Below are 19,450 nucleotides of genomic sequence, written 5' to 3' on the forward strand. Positions count from 1 at the left end.
CACCTTTATGCTGTTCTCAACACAAACAGCCTTGCAGACAGGCTTACTCTTCACACACACACACACACACACTCGCTTAGTTTTACACACAAACACACACCGCTCTATTGAGACATATGGATGTGGCAACAAAATGCACAACTTTTTGTTCATCTCAAGGACTTGTGAGGGCCCAAGTGAACTGAGAGGCCATATTGATTTTCCCTCTTTTCATGCTGTGACTCGGGGATTACCCATTTTCTCATTCATTTTTAAAGACAACTCGTGAGAGTCTTCCTTCCCTTTTTCCTCTCTGTTTTTTTCCTTTTTCCCCCCACTTCCCCTTCCCCTTCTCGCCATCGTACATACGCACACACCCACCTGCGCAGCCGGTCGTACCCACCCCTTTTCCACAACCACAAGTCCCTCCTTGACCCTGAAAATTGTAATTCAGCCATAGATCACAGCTGCTGAATATTAGGGCTTACAAAAGCAGTTAAATAAAATATGTCGAAATCATCCAATCCCAGAGGCCACGGCAGAAATTCTAATCAGGTGAGAGAAAGGGGAAGGAGTCAGCAGGGGGATTATGGGTAAAGAAAATCGTCTGGATCTACCAAAGAGCAGACGGAGAGCTGGGTTTGAGCTAAAAATCATAGCAATCATAACGTCGTGTCATGAAAGGTTTTTGGAGGCATGTGAGCTCTTACCTCAAAAACACAGAAATGCAGTCATACACTCCTAAAATGTAACAATCTGTGTTACAGTTTTAGGTTTGATTTCCTTCTTTTTGTGATTCTTGGAACTAAAATTTAAAACAAAAAAACCATCAAAACACAAAGTACATAAATCAATAAATTTGCATATAATTCACTCCTTCTGTGTGTTATGTTACCCCAAAGACAGTTTAAAAAGCATTTTGAATGCACACGTAACTTGCAGTCATCCATGCCATAGTGTTGTCCATAATTAGTGCCAAAGCCAGCACTGCCTCTAGCTAAAGGTCTTCAAAGTTGGCAGATTCTCATAACCTGCAGTGTCAACCAAACTATTTGTAAAATAATTGAGTCTCCCGGTATTAATGCACTCATTTTATGCTAAACAGGCCAACAGCACTTTTGGCCTATAGGCCTTCCTTTGACCAGGCGTAGGAGGGGGTCAAAACATATTAATGATTCTGTTGGCATGCTTGTTACAATGAACCACAAAGGTTGATCCAGCTGAGAGCAATGCATGGGACAGTGCAGCTTGAGATGGTCAGATTTTAGAGCAATTTCAGTGCAAAACATTCTTCCGTAAACTGCTTGCTGTTTTATTTGTTTTTGTTTGGGGTTTTTTAAGGTGCACATATAATACATTTCCCTTTAAGTGAAGGTAAATTTCGTAGCACGCTGGCTGTGATGAGAAAGTCATAAACCAGCCTCAAACACAAGCTCGTCGTGAGAATGAAAACTTTTCTTCCAGGCCCGGACTCAGCCACATGTAAAATGGCCGGACAGTCCAGAGAGCGAGGGAGGTCTGATGGATGGTGCTTCAATCCCTCGGCGGTTCTCCAAACAAGGAGACGCTCGATTACACTGCAGGATCAAAAATGCTGAATGCACACACTCCCCTCCAGAGTGAGGGAGAAACAAAACATCCACAGACCTTCGAGAGGTAGATTCTGTTTCTCAGGACTTTGTGCTTTGTCTTTGGTGACCAAGTAATTTCACTGATTTGGTACAAAGCAGCAGGAAGGCATAGCTGGCTCTTATATTGCCAGCAAAACAAACGCAAATGAGCATTTACTTTCCTCAACACCCACGGCTTTGGTGCATTTGCATAGATAAAAGTGGACTGTAAGCACTTCCATCTGTCTAGGAGGCAGTTGACCACTCTCAAATGAGGCCAGTCGTGGTAGAAGAAGCTGCACACTGCAAAACACCTTTTCTTCTTCTTCTTCTACTACTGAAAATTTGGTGTACAGAAAGACCGACAGCAATCAGTTTTCTTCAGTAACACCTTCACAGACTTGCATCAAGATAAGAAGATAACTACTGTATGGTATGCCTCAATTAAAGGGTTGATGTAAAACGGAGTTAAATGTTAAGAGTTGTACGTGGTTTAAGTTTTCCTTTAAAAAATATTTCACGTGCTGTCAGCGGTAGAGGCTCTTGTGTTTTTTTTATGTGCGCATGTCATAGCTGCCTTTTAAGATAGATTTAAAGTTCGATCAAATGTTCGGCCAGACGTTTAAACGACGTGAATTTATCTTTTGTTTCTTAGATATTGTGAGCTGATTTAAGAACAAAGGATTTTCAAGCCAAGTCAAACACGTTCTGTGATGTCTCTTTAAGAAAGGATTTTTCGTTAGACTTTGATGGTCGAACAAACCAAATACAAACTGTTTCTTCCTGCCTGTTGAATTCTAATGTGCTCGTGCTGCTTTAAATGTCAGGCTGGAAACGGATCCAAGCCCACATAAATAATAAAAAAAAATTTAAACAAAATATCTGCATAATCTATAGGTCATAAATCTTTAACGTTAGTTTTCTTTGGAGGTTTTGTGAAGGGCTTAGAGAGCATATGGGGACTCATGGGTCATGAGGTTATTCATCCCTGTGGATGCAACGGCGGCATTAGTGGTCAGTGCAAAAACACTTCAGTATTTTTTAAATGTACAGCCCAAAGACCCCCCCCCCCCCCCCCCCCCCCACACACACACACACACACACAAAAACACTCCTCATGGTTTGAATAAGGCAAGCCTCTTATTCAACCCAGCCACTGCTCACAGCCATTGAAATCTAATGTAGTCTACTTGTATTTGAGTCGATGGCACTGGTTGAAGGACGGACCATTTAGAAAAGGAACAATCTTATAGATGCGCTCGTGTAGTGCCTTTGAATGAACCCTCAGAATTGTTGCACTCATTCAAAGAGAGAATGTGTTCTCGAGTGGTTCATATTCTACTAAAACGGGGACAATGGGATAGGAAAGTAAGTAAAAGTAGAAGATGGCGCAACCAAGATCTTCCTTTTGAATTCTGAAGCCTATAAAGGATTTGGGGACCTTGTGTTCCTATTGGTGCAGAGTCTGGATCTACCACCGATCTCTCTTACAGATACACGATGCCCTATGCTGTCAGCAGCAACTAACAAGGTAAAACCTTTAACAGTGCGGCTTGTTGTCATTTAGGCATGTTAAGGCGATGTCGCAAAGGTCTGCATACTTTTATTTGCAGATAACATAATAGATGTTTTCTGTTAAAATGCAGTTGTGTGTGGAGCCTTGTTACTATCACTGAAGGGTTCGTTAGACTGAGCCCAGGCACCATTGTGAAGCACTCTGGCTTGTTTGGATCTCGCTAAGGCTACAGCTGAAAGACGTTATTAGGACACGACCCTCCTTTTGTGACCTAAAAATCTGAGGATCGTTGGATGGTCTGCAAAATTGTGTCCTTATTACTTAAAATCCATTTTATACCATCTTGAATCTTGCTTTTTGCCATTTTGCTCATTCATAACTAACATGAGTGACCTCACCTACATATTTGTTCAGATCTGGAAACACAACAAAATCACTAAAAGTCCAACAGGGCAAAAAGCATGAGTAGATATGCGGCAGTGTAAATAGGTGAAAGTTTAGCCAGATTAACTGCTCTGTCTTTGAAGGTACAAAAGGGATTATGTGCAAGGTGCAATTCCAAGAGCATGCCAATGATCACTTCATCGCTATCCAGGTTAAGGTCATACATGACTGACTGGTGTTAAAGGATACTGTTGGTGTGTTCCCTCTGAGAGCACCAAAGAAGCCTATGTAGGTATCAAAAAAGTGTTGACTGTACCTGTTGCATTTATCAAAACTTCTGTGAACTTATTTTTGACTGAAGATGCAGGCAGCGGTACTGATAAAACATACAACATCCTTGGTCTATCTTCTTCTAGGAGCCACTGAAATTCAGAAAACTGAAGCTTAGAAGGCATCAAAATGGTGGCAGCTGCTTATACGACCTCCCTCCAGCAGGAATGTGTGCTTTCGCATCTAACGATAAGTAGGCTGGTATGCAGTGTATACAGTCATTTGCCTGGTGATCTACTGGGCTTTTCAAATAAAGATATGCAGAAGAGCACTCCTGAACATACAACCATGAAACAAATGGGATATAGGAGCAGAAGACCACAATGGAAGAACAGGAAAGTGAGGCTACAGCTTGCACAGGCTCACCAAAGCTAGACAATAGAAAATAAAGAATGAGTCATCTGCAACATTAAGATGATAGGGTGAGAATCTAGCATAAACAACATGAAAGCATGAATCCATCCTGCCTGTTTCAGTGGTGGGGGATGTTTTCATGGTGCACTTTGGGCCCCTTTGTGCCAGCTGAGCATCATTTAAACACCACAGACTACCTGATATTGTCCCTTAAAGTTATGACCACAGCGGATCCGCCTATACTGCTGGTGGGAGGGTCACACACCATGCCACAAAATTCAGATAATGTCACCTGACTTCTTGAGCATGAACTCACTCTATAGCCTCCACAGTCACATGAGCTCAACCCAAAAGAGGACCTTAGGGATGGAAAAGGGATTCACATCATAGATGATAAATCTGGAGCAGCTGTGTGATGGGATCATGTGAAAATGGACCAAAATCTCTGAGGATGAATCTATGCCACAAAGAATTAAAGCAGTTCTGAAGGCAAGAGGAGGTCAAGTCAGTGCTAGCAAGATCACTTCACAAAGTGGCCAGTGAGTGTATTTTACTATTGAGTATAGATCTAGGCCTAAATTTCAGGGGTTATTAACTAAAAGTGAGTAAAAAGAAAAACTGAAAATAGCAGCGCATAGGTAATTAAAATGTTTTAAAAAGTGAATAAATGCTCGGATTAGCTTGCTAAACATATATTTAACTAACATTTGCAATTGTTAGCCGATATAATTGGTGGTCAATACTGTTTGTAACTTCCATAAAACATCGATAGACAGTTGAAATTATTACCTAGGTGTAAGACGGCTTAACAAATTAGTAGATATACATAACAAACAATAAGTTAAAATAGCAACATCAGCTGCAGATTATATAGCAAAAGTAGCCTAGCTTAACGTGAAATAGTTAGCTAGCAATACTTAGCTAAATATAATGGAACAACGATAGAATTGGTAATAATTAGCAATACATTCCTATTATCTTCTGCTTATTTCAAATCGTGTCATAGTGGTGTTGAAATAATCAGGGTCTTCAGGTTTTTCTTTTTATATATACAAAATGATGTTATAAAGGTAAATAAATGAGTTAGTAATAAGTAATAAATATAAAGGAAGCGATTTGATAAACTGAAAGGCACTATAGAGGTCAGGAATATTAGTGTCCTGCAATAACAATAGATTCATGCTAGTTGACTGAGTAAGCAGAGAGAAAAGGGGAGCTCAGTTTTATTTTAGCTGTCGGGATGTCTGGGTAGGTGTCTGTCAGAAATATAACTCCACAGGTTATGACATACAGGCTGAAGGGTGAGGGCTACTCACCAGAGGAGACACCATCCAAGAATACCAGAGATATGGACAAAGACAAGCTGAACATGAACCTGCAGGCCATGGTCTGAAGAATTTGTTTCAAAGAGCAAGAAATCAACGTAGAAAGAGGAAAAGGTCAGTGTATATCCGTAATGCACGGTTTTTGTTTTTGTGAAATCTATGAACTTGCAGTCTTTGCATAGTTTTTGTATACATGTGATGCACATACAAGGTTGTCTAGTCAGGTTATTATGGAGTTTAGCCTTTAGCCTAAAATAAAACGTTTACAAAGTGGTCTTGTAAAGTTCAGTTACATAGGGACATGCAGCTAGTTTTTGTCACAATGCACACAAAATCATGCAACTGGCTTTGATTAGAGACCATGTGTTAAGTACTGGTAAGGCTGGTTCAGCACCATGGACAGATTCAGCAAATTTCAGAGTGAGCAATTATCAGTGGAATAATGATAATTGGCAAAGAAAGGTCTGTTGTCGCTAATGTGGATTGTGAAATGGTCATCAGTACAGCTTGTGGGTGAATTTGAAATGCAGATGGAGCTAGAGATCGAGATCGAGATATTTCATTGTAATGCTTACGAGCAAAACCCACATAACCGCCAAATTCACGTACAATGAGTCTAAAACCTGGACATTAATTGTTTTTTACAGGTTCTAAATCTTATGTTAACAGTGTATGTAGTTTTGATTGGACTGGATGTTTCTTACAAAAAAAATCCTCTTAGACATGCTTCTGCCTTTGCATTTTTATGTACACAGACTTCTTCCTTTGACTTATTGATCAAAGAATTCAATCTTTTTGAAACATGACTGCTTGAGTTTTTCCAGTGATAATTTAAGTTGTAAAGTTTGGTGTTTCTCATTCTTTGTGAACAGAGAGGACAGAAGGTATCAAATCAGCTGTAAAGGGTACAGAAGGGTGGTCCATTATCACTGAGAAACCAAAGTAATACAACGTTTCATGGCCAGAGATGAAATAGTTGTTTTACATGTGATGCACACCGATAGAGACAGGGTGGTGATGAAGCAGAGGCCCTCCTGGTTACACTGCGTCTCCTTAAAAACAAAAATCTCCCAGCGTAGCTTCGGCTCCAAGCTGATGTGCTATAGGGAGCTGAGGTCACTGGTTCATCCGTCAGAGACGCTCCTCGCTGATGGATGGCACTCAGAGCAACGCGCGCCCAATCCGCTGTAGCCCTAACCGCCGAGAAAAGGCCTTTGCAGGCAGAGAAATAAATAAATAAACAGCAACATCAAAGGGATGTTCAAAAGAAAAACAAAGCCTGCACACGTTCGTTTGCAAACACACACACAGAGGCGCACATTGGCTCTCTCGCACACATCCGGCGAGAGAGAAAAGGGAGGCGGAGGGAAAAAATACAAAGGAGTGAAAGCGTATACATAGTTTACTCTCCGATGACACTCGGCTTGAAGAAAATCCAGACAAAACAAGGCAGAGTGGCGAAAATTGGAGCGTTTGATGGTTCGATATTCATTCTGAACAGACTCAAAAACAACTATCACGGCAAAAACTATATACAGATTCACTTTTGTTTGTTTGTTTGTTTGTTTAAAAAGAAATCTACAAACACCCTCAGAGATCTTTATTTCAAGTCTTTTGGTATCTCACTGTGGGGATTAACTGACACCTTCACATACTGGACATCCAGCTGAGGTTCAGCAGTCATCAGTAAATCTATACGTGTTATGCGTAGTCTAAAAAACCTTTTTAGGCATTCTTCAAATAACTGTTAAAGAACATGTTTCTTATTGTCCAGGAATCCCACGAAAACATCATTTGATCCTAGTAACATGTGATCTCTGTGAAGCCTGATATTGTAGCTCGTTCCACCATACCATATGGATTAATTTTTCCAGGATTTCACAAGTGTGGTTAGCACTGCAAAATGATGTCAATGTCAAGTGTTGAAAACTGTAGTTCCTCAAATTGCCACTTGAGGCTTGCTACACAAGTGAGTTACTCTCCATAGACTCCCATGCTAAAATGCTCACTTTACAGCAGAATATTTACAGCTAGTAGAAAAACGGGTTTGGTCTCAGTAGATAAGCATTCATAACAATTGTAAAGGTGTTGAATCCTTTTTTAAAACGCTTAAAGTTTGTTTGCTTTGGCAGCTGAAATTAGTTTGATCAGAATCAGAATCCTTGAGAAAATGATGTGGTCACAATTGCTCCAAGACAATAAAAAAGTAACTCACTAAACTAAATTAAACATATTACAAAGTTACAAAATATAACAAAATAGCACTAATATATACAAATAGCTCAATTATAAGTATCCCAGTATATAACACTAATGGTTGAAATTGAAGTGCAAGGATGTGCAAATATTATGGGTGTGCAGCTATTACAGTGCATATTGTGCATTTGATGGAGGAATTACCACAAGCAGGAATGATTTCCTGTTTTGTTCAGCGATGCATTTTGGTAATAGGCTAGCAAACAACCTGTTTGCTGTATTGCGGTGAGGTTTACAGTAATTGTACAGAACTTGCTCTGGACTTCATGTTAGGTTGTATCAAATGTTGCTGACATCAGTTTATACTGTTCGAGTCACTCACTGAATTCCACTTCTTATACCAACTTTATAGTGTCCGGCCATGGGGCTGATGTAACGTTGCTTATATCTTGCTGAATTCAATGTGAGAGTAGCAGCACAGACCAGCCAATCACAGCTGGTAGAAAAATATACTGGAACTCAAAAAACGAATTATTTTGCGTCTTACTTCTAAGCATTTCTTCACCCCACGCTCCACCTGCCAAGTCCCACTTTAACCCTTGCCAGTGGCTGAAAGTAACATTTGCTTGACAGTAACATAAAACAGACTATCGTCTGGTATATCCTTTAAGCGAGAACGAAATATCTGCCATTTGTTGAGTCCCAGTTAGGACAGTCTCCAGTTGCTCCAATGGTACTGCCGTCCTGTATCCGGCAGCTCACACAGAATGTGAAAAATGTAGGAGCCTTTTGTTTGAATGTGTCAAATAATCTACTTGCACTCTGTTTCTGGACAGAAATCTGTCTGCTGGGATTATAGAAGAGCACCAAGAGGTCAGAAAGGAGGCAACAAAACTCCCCCCAAAAGTTGAAGAATCCTGTATGAGGTAACTTAAAGCAATCATTCAAAAACAAGTTTGAATTCGGGAACTTTTACCCCTTGAAGAGTCTTAGGATGCTTTTAAAGATGTGGCTACTTATTGTATTCCAACTCAAAAATGCATCGTGATACCGGTTAACACATTTTCCTTCACTTCTTTCCTTTTGAAGACACGCTCAAAAATGATAACATTTACATTTATGGCAGTCATCACAGATGCACCGTGTTCTTCTTTGTCTCCTTCAACCGATTCCTGGGAACTGGAGCTAAATGTTATTGTTTCCACGATCGTGGATATTGGCAACCGGGAACCTCAGCAGATTGTGAGTGCTTTGGTTGGTTAGGGAGCCTTGCTTGCATGGCCTTGAGTTAGTCAGCATGGGCTCATCCCATGAAATATTGAGGAAGCTGGAAGGGCTGGGCTGGGGCCTCACGTTGGGTGTGTGTGTGTGTGTGAGTGTTTTTGTGTGATGGGGAATGCCTGACGGTGGAAATAGTGGATGTTGTGTCAGCTCCCCCAAACCAAAACAAACACCTATACCCCTCCCCCCTCTCCCCCCAGTGTACTCCTAAAATCAGAAAAGTGGATTGCAATATATCTTCCATTGAAAATATACCATTCTCTCTCTTGTTTTCGCACCCGACTCCCCCCTCCTGCTCACCCCTCTCTCTCCTTTCTGTCTTACACCAGCCTGACTCTCCTCCTAGATTTAATCTCATCCTTATTCCTGTACCCTTAATCTTTTTCTTTCTTTACATCTCCATTTCCTTCCAAATCAGCACCTCTCATCTTTCAGATTATTCTCCTTCACTTTCTGCTCTTTCTCTTTCTCTCTGTTTTCCAATCAGCCCACAGAGTTGCTGCTGTGTGTGTGTGTGTTTGTGTGTGTGAGTGAGTGTGTGTGTCTAGTCAGTCAGTGAGCTGAGCTACTGTACAGACAGTTTAGTACAGTTGAAAGAGCACATCAGACTTCTGCCCTGCTCTCTCTGAGGGCTGATAATATGGGCCCTTCTTACCTGTTAGGAGCTAGTGAGCCGCTGCTCCTCCCTTTAAATGAACTTCAGAGGGGGAATCAGATTGACAGGAACACAGAGAGGGCTGCCTCGTTTGACTGGCGGTCCTGTCAAGGTGAACCCAAGGTGCTGTCTCGGGCCCCGTATTGCTTTCCACAAGGCTGCCCTGGTGAGCTGATTGGGTCTTAATGGTGCAGTAATGACCCAAACAAGCTCTCGCACACTTATGCGCGCACTCCATCTCGGCCAAGGGCGCACTATTGCAACCCATTTTGGAAACTTAAAGGTCTAAGCCAGCTAATTTGGCAAGTTAACATCAGTTGAGCTTCCCTATTAATCTTTGTTTCAAAGTATGTGAGAGAAATATAAGGCGAGAGTAGTAAGTGTTTGAGAAACCATTAAGAGTGCGTGGTCTCGTTTTTCTCCCCGACAGATTCTGCATAGTAATAAAGGCGAGGGGAAGCCTCTCTTTAAGCCTCAGCACCTTAATAGCCTGTATGATGACACTTTATCTATAGTTTGTGCATATAATCACCAAACTAAAGGGGGCGACCTCAGGGCGTGGGTTCACCCGCTGACATTTGACATCTTTATAATTAACTGGGAAGGTCTAATCTCTGCCTTCAAATGACGCGTGGCCGCATTCCATTTAATATGCTTATAAGCACTATGTATTATTCAAATATGCTGATGAGGCTCCGTTACAAAACAGACTTTTTGACACAGGTTTTTCTCTCCCGTCGTGGTGGGGTACGGGGCCACTAATGGACGTGCAGGGATCGGAGAGCAACAGCCCTTCTGAAATTTTCATTCCCTGAGAAAGACGACAAAGTTTTCTCCTAAATCCTCTTTGTCTTACGCTCCTGTTTGAATTTAAGGAACTCCGGAATAACAGAAGCTAAATGAATGCTTTTCAAGGTGCAAACAAACCAAAAAGCTCTTAAAGTGAATTCTTTCTCGTAGTATAAGACCTCATTAGTATTAGGACAGGGGCTGCTTGTGTGGCATTCTCTGAAGAGTTTTAATAGTTTTAATAGTTTTGGCCAGAGATGTTTGGAAGAATCAGCCATCTTTAGACCGAGGGAACCAGCAGAGCTTTTTATGGATGCGGGCTCTAACAGGGCTGGAAGAAAGAGCCTCTTATGTTCACTTTTGGCTTGAGTTACTTTTGAGAGGTTGGTGGTCGCTGGGTCAGAGGCTTCAGTGAGCCGGTAACCACTACACGAAGCCCTCAGTCCTCACCGGAGCTTTTCGGCTGCAGCAGAGCCTCACCGCATTCCCAGCCTTCCATCCTCTCATTTTAAGGAAAGGAAGGGAGCTAGAAATCACCGAGCAGCGTATCTTAAGACGCTATCAATGTTTTTGCCTTTTCTTTCACCAATCCATATTCATGAATCTCTTAGAAATTAAAAAATCAATATTAGACCACAATTAGACTGTGCTGAGGTCATGCGGTCTTGTTTTTTGGAAATCATACAAGCAACCACGGAGCAGCTACTATAAAAACAATGGAAAATTATTTTAATGAATGCATTATGATACAAGGTCATTACAAACTAGAATATTAATTGCATCTTTTGTCTTTTGAAACCACGTTTTTTGCACTAAATGTTGGCGATCTGCAAATCTAAGTGTTCTTATGATGTTTACGAAGTCTTTTAACTTTAAAATCATGGTAGATTTGGAGTAATTAAGAAAATGAGGCAAACTACTTTTTTCATTAATTTCACTATTATGTTGTCTGAAGCAAATATACAGTCCCTGGATGAGGCAAGTGCAACCTCTTTTTAACTGCGTATTATTTTAATACTCTGGTCTTCTCAGCAGGAGAAGAACGAGGCTGTGTTATTTATATAAGATAGGGGGCATTTTTCATACTTTCCTCTGGTTAATTGTTCGCATTGTCTTCAAAAAATCTAACATCCGAAAATGTGAAAAAGCAGTTTTCTTAAAAACAACCCCCCCCCCAAAAAAAATAAAAAAAAATCAAACAATGTCTGGTGCATGTGCCCTCTGTTTCAGGTTTATCCCCAGCCCGCTGTTTGGTTGTTACAGGGTTGATATTGAACAGCATTGAATCACCTTTTTTTTTGTTCCTTAAAGGTTTGTAAAAATTTGTAAATGAGTTCTTGCATTTGTTGAAGGCATATTTTCTCCCTGGTGCCCATGGGTGTAGGGTGTGTGTGTGTGTGTGTGTGTGTGTGTGTGTGGGGGGGGGTTATTGAGTGTGCTGTTGTTGATCCTGGGCCGTGAATCCTTCCCTGCCCTCTCCTCTGCCTGGAGCCTGCCCCCAGCCTCTCCACAACCTCCCACCGAGCTCCCTCCGTGTCGGGCTTCAGCTCCGACTTTTCCGTCTACGCGGCTCACCATCGCATCTCCCGCCTTCCCGTCTCGTGTCCCTTTAAACGAAACTGTTTTCGCTCTTCTTTCTGATTCTTGCGTTGCTTGTGTACCTGAGTTTTACAACCCTCAAACTAGTCCCTTTTAGAGACCCTCGCGGGTGTTTTTAACCTGCCTTCAGCCCACGTGTACACTTTACCTGCCTGGGTCTCTTTCAGAAGCGACTAAACAACAAAATGCTTAAAGCTTAATTTGACTTTAGGTTTATGTAACAGCTGTTGTGTTAATTGGAGACACACAGTGTTGCAAATCCAATGTTTCTTTAACTCGTTGGTAAGAAAATCACACCTTTGGAGTTACACAGCTGTAGAAAGTTAAAAACTGAGCACTTTTGAGTGGATGATAAAGAGTTGGCCTGGTCGTAAAATACCAAGCGACAAAGTATATGTGTTTTTTTTTGCTTGTTTGCTTGGTGCTGAAGTCCCACCAAGAGCACACAAAAAGTCATTACAAAAACCATAAAATACCGTAAAAGAAGCTTTTGTTAGCTTTAGAAAGAGCCAGATGAACTGTAAGAACTCTGTCAAACTACAGTACTGTGCTGTAACGGCTATCAGGCGCATAAGTATAATGCTGTCAACTGTTTAGCTGCTAGATTCCCAACTGGAACATTATCACATTTTCACAAATGCCTTGTTTGATGATTTCAATTTGAACATTTGCATTTACATGACTTAGTTTATGGGACCCCATTACTGCTGTTGTAGGCCGTGACGCTGGAGGAAGGGTACACCAATTTTGATCTTAATTAGTGATTTTTGGCTTCTCAAAATTAAGCGAGCATGATTTAGTAATACTGGCTAACGTAGTTGAGACAGACAGTCTGATGTGCTCACATTTACACCTATAGGTAGTTTTAAATCACCATTTAACTGATATCTTTGGACTTGAGAAACCAAAGTGCTAACCACTGTACCACAACGCAGCCATTTCTTGATGTCTGTGTAGGTTCTCAGGCATCCAGGTTGTGTTGGTCTTAGGAGCCTGAAAAAAGAAGACAACTGGACTTCTTTACGTTTGTGAAGATGCTTCAACCCTGATCCAGGAGGCTTCTTCAGTTCTAAAACAAAAAGTGGCGACACCTTGGACTCTCCAACCCCTACTGGGGGTTAAATACCTGGGATCTTTTGTTTTGGATCTGAAGAAGCCTCTTGGATGAGCATTGAAGCATTTCACAAATTTCAAGCTCCTAATATTTCTAAAAGATAAATGTTCTTTTTCATAATTTAACTCAGGATTGTCAAACATAAAGCCTTGGGGCCAGAATTGGCCAGCCAAAGACTCTAATACGCCCCATTGGATGGCTTTGGATTTTGCATTTGCATTTTCTTGTCATGTAGAAAATACTCAACATACTGATGAAATTGCTCTTCTTTTTCTTATATTAAGGCATCTCACTGATTAAATGTGTAGCTAAACCTTGTTACACTGACAGAAATTGGAATTTCACTGGTCCGGATAAAATCAAAGTGCGTTGTATGTGGCCTGCATTATAAAAAGACTTTAACATCCCAGTTTTAAATGTTATCAGCACACTCGTGTTTTCTTATGTTTTTGTCTGAATGCTTTCATGTTGTATGGAAAGGCTTATAGAAGGCATAATTCTCATTATCTACCCATGATGATATATCCCATAGCATATAACATGAGCCAAGCCTCGTGCCAAAGGTACAGTATAGACATGAGCAGCGTCTATGAGAATTTTATTAAAAAGTTCCAGACAGAAAATGATGCTCTGCACAAATATGCGTGGGATACACATAACATCTTGTGCATCTGTTCAGAGTGCATGTCCGCCAACGATTCTCTTTGCAGACACATTAAAAAAAACAAAAATCCAGTGAAGGCAACGGGCCTGTTGGCAGCCATATTGGCTGAGTGATTTATTACTTTTCTCACATCCACCTGTTGTTTTTCATGGGGCCTAATTAGAAGCCTGCTGTGTGTGTCATATTGTAACGTCAGTCAAACAAGCATGGAGGCAGTTGTGCAAAATTTGCTTACGCCCAAAATAAACAAGGTAAGAAATATTTGCCGTCTTAAGCCATTTGAGGTGGGGAATATTAAAGGCTTATCTCGCTTTTTAATGTCCTAAATATATCAAGAAAGATATTTCCCTCCTTTTCCCCTCTTTTCTGCCACTGTCCTCTCTCTCAAACAACCCATCTTTATCGCTTCGACACATCTCTCTTTCCTCTCCTTCTCTCCTTCTCTCCTTCCCTAGGCCCTGCAGATTGTCACTGTTATTTACCAAATATAGTCTGACAAAGAAGTGGGATTTTTTACTGATTGAAGATCAAAGTAGCAAAGTCTCCTCCTCGAAGCCCGCCCCTTCTATTAGCCGCCCTTAAGAACAGAGGAAAACATCAATTTCTCGCACATCAATGGCGGCTTCATAATCAATTGAAAAAGACACTTGTATGGGGATGCAAATCTTATCTTTGTCTTATTAGAGCTTTTAGAAGATGCATGTCGGGATTTAATGTTATGAAATAAAAGGGGGTCGCTTTTTTTTAATCTAAAGATGCAGAGGCGTTAGTAATGGTCGAAATCAAAGCCCAGAGACTGTGGTAATTACTGGAGGAGTTTGGCTATCCTTATTAATATTGATCAAATATTACTGTGATCTGATCTCTGGGCTTATGATGAATTTGGAAGGTGGTTAACGAGCACAAAGAGGAACGTGGCAAAGCAACAACGAACAGATGTCCATTTTCTTCTGGTTGGGATTATGACCATAAATGGTAGAAAGACCAGCAGAAAAAAAAATCTTATTTTCTTTTTAAAGTAAAATTATTTTCACTCACATTTTTCTCTTATTCCTGTATTCCTCCATTTTGCCTTAAGTCGCAACAAGGTGATGCACGCTCAGGCTGGTTTGAAAACTGGAAAAAGACAGTTGTGTCAAAGGGAATTCAAGGTTGCTTTTTCATTGACCTGATGATGATGTGCAGAGCTTTCAAATGGCCCTAAATAAGCTGATGTCCTCTAGGCAAACGGGATGCACAAAACACACTGATTCATCCACCAAGAATGCTGCAGATGATCACAGAATGTTAAAAGATCCTCATTTTGAAGTGTAAATAAGGCCGGCTCAAAAGTGTTGCCGGTAAGGGCACAATTTCTACAAAATATATCCCAATTCTAGTAAGCTTTTTTTTCACGTTAAGTCATACTTAAATGAAAACCAAAGGCATGATTTCATGCCCTGGAATATACATTGTAGATCACAGGGGATTGTGAAAGGTGGAAAATTCATTAATGTTTATTTCATTTAAATTCATATATCGAAATCCTCCAGCTATGAACACATAAACAAAAGAGTGAGGGGGCTTTGGAGCCACCCATGTGGAAAGCATTGATTGCTGCTTGCTTGAAGCCTTCAGGAGTCTATTGGACATAAAACTTGAGGCCAATTGATTTTTCTGCATTAATTTCTCAATTAGGATCTTCGAGAAGACCACGAGGGCTGCAGCCAAAACACTCCAGTTGAGGCTAAAGCATGAAGCTTTGGGGCCTTATTGTTGTGGATGTGTGTTTGTGTATGTGTGTGTTGGCACTGTATCTAATGTACCTACCACAGAACTATCTGTGTGATTATGAAGGATTGTGGGATCAATTTTCAGGAAAAACGAATACCTGAGAGGTAATCAATATTTGAACCAACTGTGCCCTCAAACTTCATACACTCACATCCCTCCATCACAGTCAAACATTAAAACAAAAGACCGACAGACCTTTAAGAGCAGCTGTGAGCGTACAGTATGTGTCATGTTGACAACAAAGAGCATTTAAACAAAGAGAGAAATTACACAGCTAAATATGTACTTTGGTATATTTGGTTGCCCTTGTTTCTTTTTTACCTTCTGTCATCTGCAAAATAACAACTGTTGAATTATGAGTGGGTCTTAACAATCAGGGATTTCGTTAAACATCCCTGTTTGACTAATGCAGTGAGGTCATGATAAGTTAAAAAGAAAAGAGATGCAGAATGTGAGTGTTTTGTTTTCTTTACAATTGGCTTTAGAGGTTTAGATTTTACTTAAATGTGTTAAAAACTTAGAACCAGATTAGTGCCTGCTTTAACTCTCAACTCTCAGTACTGTACTTTGAAGCATAGTACTGTGGAAAAGTCTTGAGCTGCCCCTCATTTCTTTTATATTTTACTAAGAAAATGGGAACTACATGCAGGGATTTGCTGAAATGTGTAAATACAGTATATAAAGGAAAAACAGTTTGTACAATTCTAACAAGCTTGAAAATCAATATTGGTATGACCACCTTTATTCTTCAGCACAGCTTGAACTCTCTTAGGCAAACTTTCTTCTAATTTCTTTTCTTCAGTCTTCAGAAATAGTTCTCCAGACTTCTTAAGGATATTCGAAGCTCTTCTTTGGATGTTGGCTTTAGTTCTGTTTTCTGTCTGCTTCAGTAATGTTAAGGTTCGAGGCCAATCCATGACTCTTAGTGTTCCACAGTGTGTTTTTCTACTCAGCTATGCTGCTTTTACTGTGTTTGGGATCATTGTCATGCTGAAAAATGAAGCTGGTGTCAGTCAAACACTATTAGGATGGTACATACATGGTAGATTTTAAGGTCAAAGCAAAAGCATCCGTGTTCACAATTCTATCAAATTCGAAAAGATTCCCAACACTTTTCTTTAGACATTCAGTTTTCTGGCCCTCTTAGGAGATTTCCAGTGACCTTGTACATATTGAGAATGATTTGACCTAATCACTCCATAAGACCTATTGCCACTGATTTTCAGTCCACCTCTTGTGTAATTTGGCATAACTCCCTTTTTCTCTTCCTCAAGAAAAGCTTTATGACAGCCACCCTTCCACTGAGACCATTACTAATGAGGCTTTGGAGAGTAGTAGATGGACTGAAGGGTAATGTGCATTTCTCAGGTCCTATGTCAGGTCTCTGGTCGATAATATTTTCACGGACCGGCCTTTAAGGTGTCGCGATTCACAGAAGATCCAAAATAAAATGATACAACCAAGACAAAAACTGTGTTTTTTTTGTAAATATAATAATAAATGCGAATTCACTGTGTAATTGTCTAACTTTATTAGCAGCATCCTCCTGAAATGCGCCAACAACACTGAGAGTGACATCCTCCCCTCTGGCCCTTAACCCTCTCTGGTCACTATGGTAGCGCGTAAATATTTCTTTCAAAATAAGACGCACAACTACAACACGAGAAAAGACCCAGGGAAACAGAATTAACGATAAAAACCCTGAAAACCATAAATTTCACACCCGTGGCTCAACTCTCACGGCCCGGTACCAAGTGACTCACGAACCGGTACTGGTCCGTGGCCTGGGGTTTGGGGACCGCTGATCTAAATTATAATTATAAATTATATAAATTATAATTATTGTGTCAAGGTTAAATGGCTAAACAAAATAACATCTGTCTGAAAGTTATCAGGTACAAGGACTGGACTAAAATGAGTGAAAAGCAGCCAATGTCCAAAGAAAAAGTTTGAAAAACTTTAAGAAAGCCTGGAGAACTATGGAGAAAGTCTGGCTCCTTATATGTAAGATATTGTATTAAAAAAAAACTAATGGGTGATTCATGACTTTTGCACAGTACTGTATGTGTAATCTATATTAAGATATTTTTTGACAGCGTGGTAGTGCAGTGGGTAGCGCTGCCACCTCAAATTAAGACTGTTTCTTGATTTGAACCTGCTGGAGAGCTGGGGGGCTCTCTGTGTGGAGCTGGTGGCTGCATGGTTTTTCCTCAGGCGCTCCGGTTTCCTCAGGTGTAACCTGTCTCCGACGGCTGGGATAGGATCCAGCTGCCCTACGACTCTAGCTGGATAAGCAGTTAAAAAAATGGATGGATAAATGAGACTTTAGTGCCATTTTATGAAAGTTTACTTTACAAAATATACATGACAACAATAATTTCTAGAGACAAACACAATATATGGTAATGATCAGTTTATTAAGTCAAAATATTAACATTATAATATGGAAAACCACTGAAAACTTTGCATAATGAGTGCTTTTACTTTAATTGCTTGTGATTTTTAATACAGGATTAAAAAAATTGTTTGACATTATGCTACTTAGTAATGACCTAAATACTTAATGCAGTTGTCTGGCTTATGTCCTTAGGAACAGGCACACATAATATAAGGCTCTAAAGTGTTATTTAGGTGTATAAGATTTAAATTAAAAGAATGAGTCTTATAAGTTAGACTATTACTGAAGTCAAGATAAAGAGAAGATCAAATCTTTTATTTGCCATTTGCACACATACACTGGGTCTGGGAACACAGGAACTCGGAGTCAAATAAATACAGATGTATATATACACAAGTATAAAACAAAGGACACACTGAGGTAAAGTAAGGTGTTTTATTTAACAGATAAAGATACGAAAAACAACATGTCAAGTAGTTTCAGGTAAGAATCTGGAGGAATGAGATGTAAAATGTGTGTTCCAGTGTTAGATAGGGCACAAAGGAGTCCAGTGTAATTACATAGAGACTAGTTAAAATGGTAATGGTTTGTACAAAAGCTTCCCACCCTCTACTTATATTACTCACAGTTTTAAACAGTCTAATAAAGACTGGATTTTAGCGCATATATTTTACAAAGCGAATGCAACCTCAAGTAAACAAAAGGGGTTTGTATACACGACAAACAGATTTTGGCTCAGACCTACATGATATTCTTGCGGTTCTCTTGTTTTGTGTGTGTAGATACCGAGAGCAATATGTGACCACCAAGATATGAGCCTTCGCATCAGCTATAACCTGCTCACAACTTAACCTTGGATGATGTTTAGCTTTCTTTTGACTTGTATTGCACAAAGAACGCAGACTGATGTCTCATTAAGCGGCTCATCTTCCACTCTGTTAATGAAAACATAGCCAAATGAACACGCCACGGCTCTGATTTATACCGAGAGGCGACTCATTTCACACAAGGTCACGTCTCCATTGTCTCGCTCGTTAATAACGGCGCACGTTAAAGATGCAATGGGTTCTCTGTACTCAAGCTTTTTCCAAGAATTTATAGCATTGAAAGAAAACCCGTCGCTTCTTCATAACTCTGCAAATGAGCAGTAATGTCAAGTTCAAATGGGCGCTCTTTATGTTTGAAATAACATCTCAAATTCCTCTCTGTGGGTTGGTTTACTGCAAAGACGTTTAGATAATGTGCTACCAAAACTTTGTCTTCAATGAGCATAAGTCCCTTGGATATCTTAAAAATAGCATGCATACACAAGACAACAAAAGTTTGCTGAAAACTCGCACGCAGTCACACAAAGGCACCTGTTTCCATCATTTACATAACCCCCAAAAAAGGTCAACTTGCCCTTACTGTGATTTTAATTAACGTCCCATTGTCAGGAACATGAAGAAGGCACAGTTCCCTCTTTTTCCTCCTCTTACAATAA

The 19,450-nt window shown here is 40.2% G+C and overlaps 1 protein-coding gene across 2 annotated transcripts in view; it reads left to right on the plus strand.

The window, feature by feature from the left end:
• Positions 1-4,631: 4,631 nt before the first annotated feature.
• tcf7l2 (transcription factor 7 like 2) overlaps positions 4,632-19,450 on the plus strand; it is a 107,807-nt gene continuing 92,988 nt past the window's right edge. Inside the window, exons 1-3 of one of the 2 annotated variants that reach the window (XM_026178594.1) lie at positions 4,632-4,712; positions 5,453-5,612; positions 8,531-8,620. The gene's annotated coding sequence lies outside the window, so the exon portion shown is untranslated. The remainder of the gene's footprint in view (positions 4,713-5,452; positions 5,613-8,530; positions 8,621-19,450) is intronic. The other variant, XM_026178593.1, reaches the window with a different exon arrangement.

The sequence above is a fragment of the Astatotilapia calliptera genome, chromosome 8, assembly GCF_900246225.1.
Source record: "Astatotilapia calliptera chromosome 8, fAstCal1.2, whole genome shotgun sequence".
In the NCBI taxonomy this organism is placed as follows: domain Eukaryota; kingdom Metazoa; phylum Chordata; class Actinopteri; order Cichliformes; family Cichlidae; genus Astatotilapia; species Astatotilapia calliptera.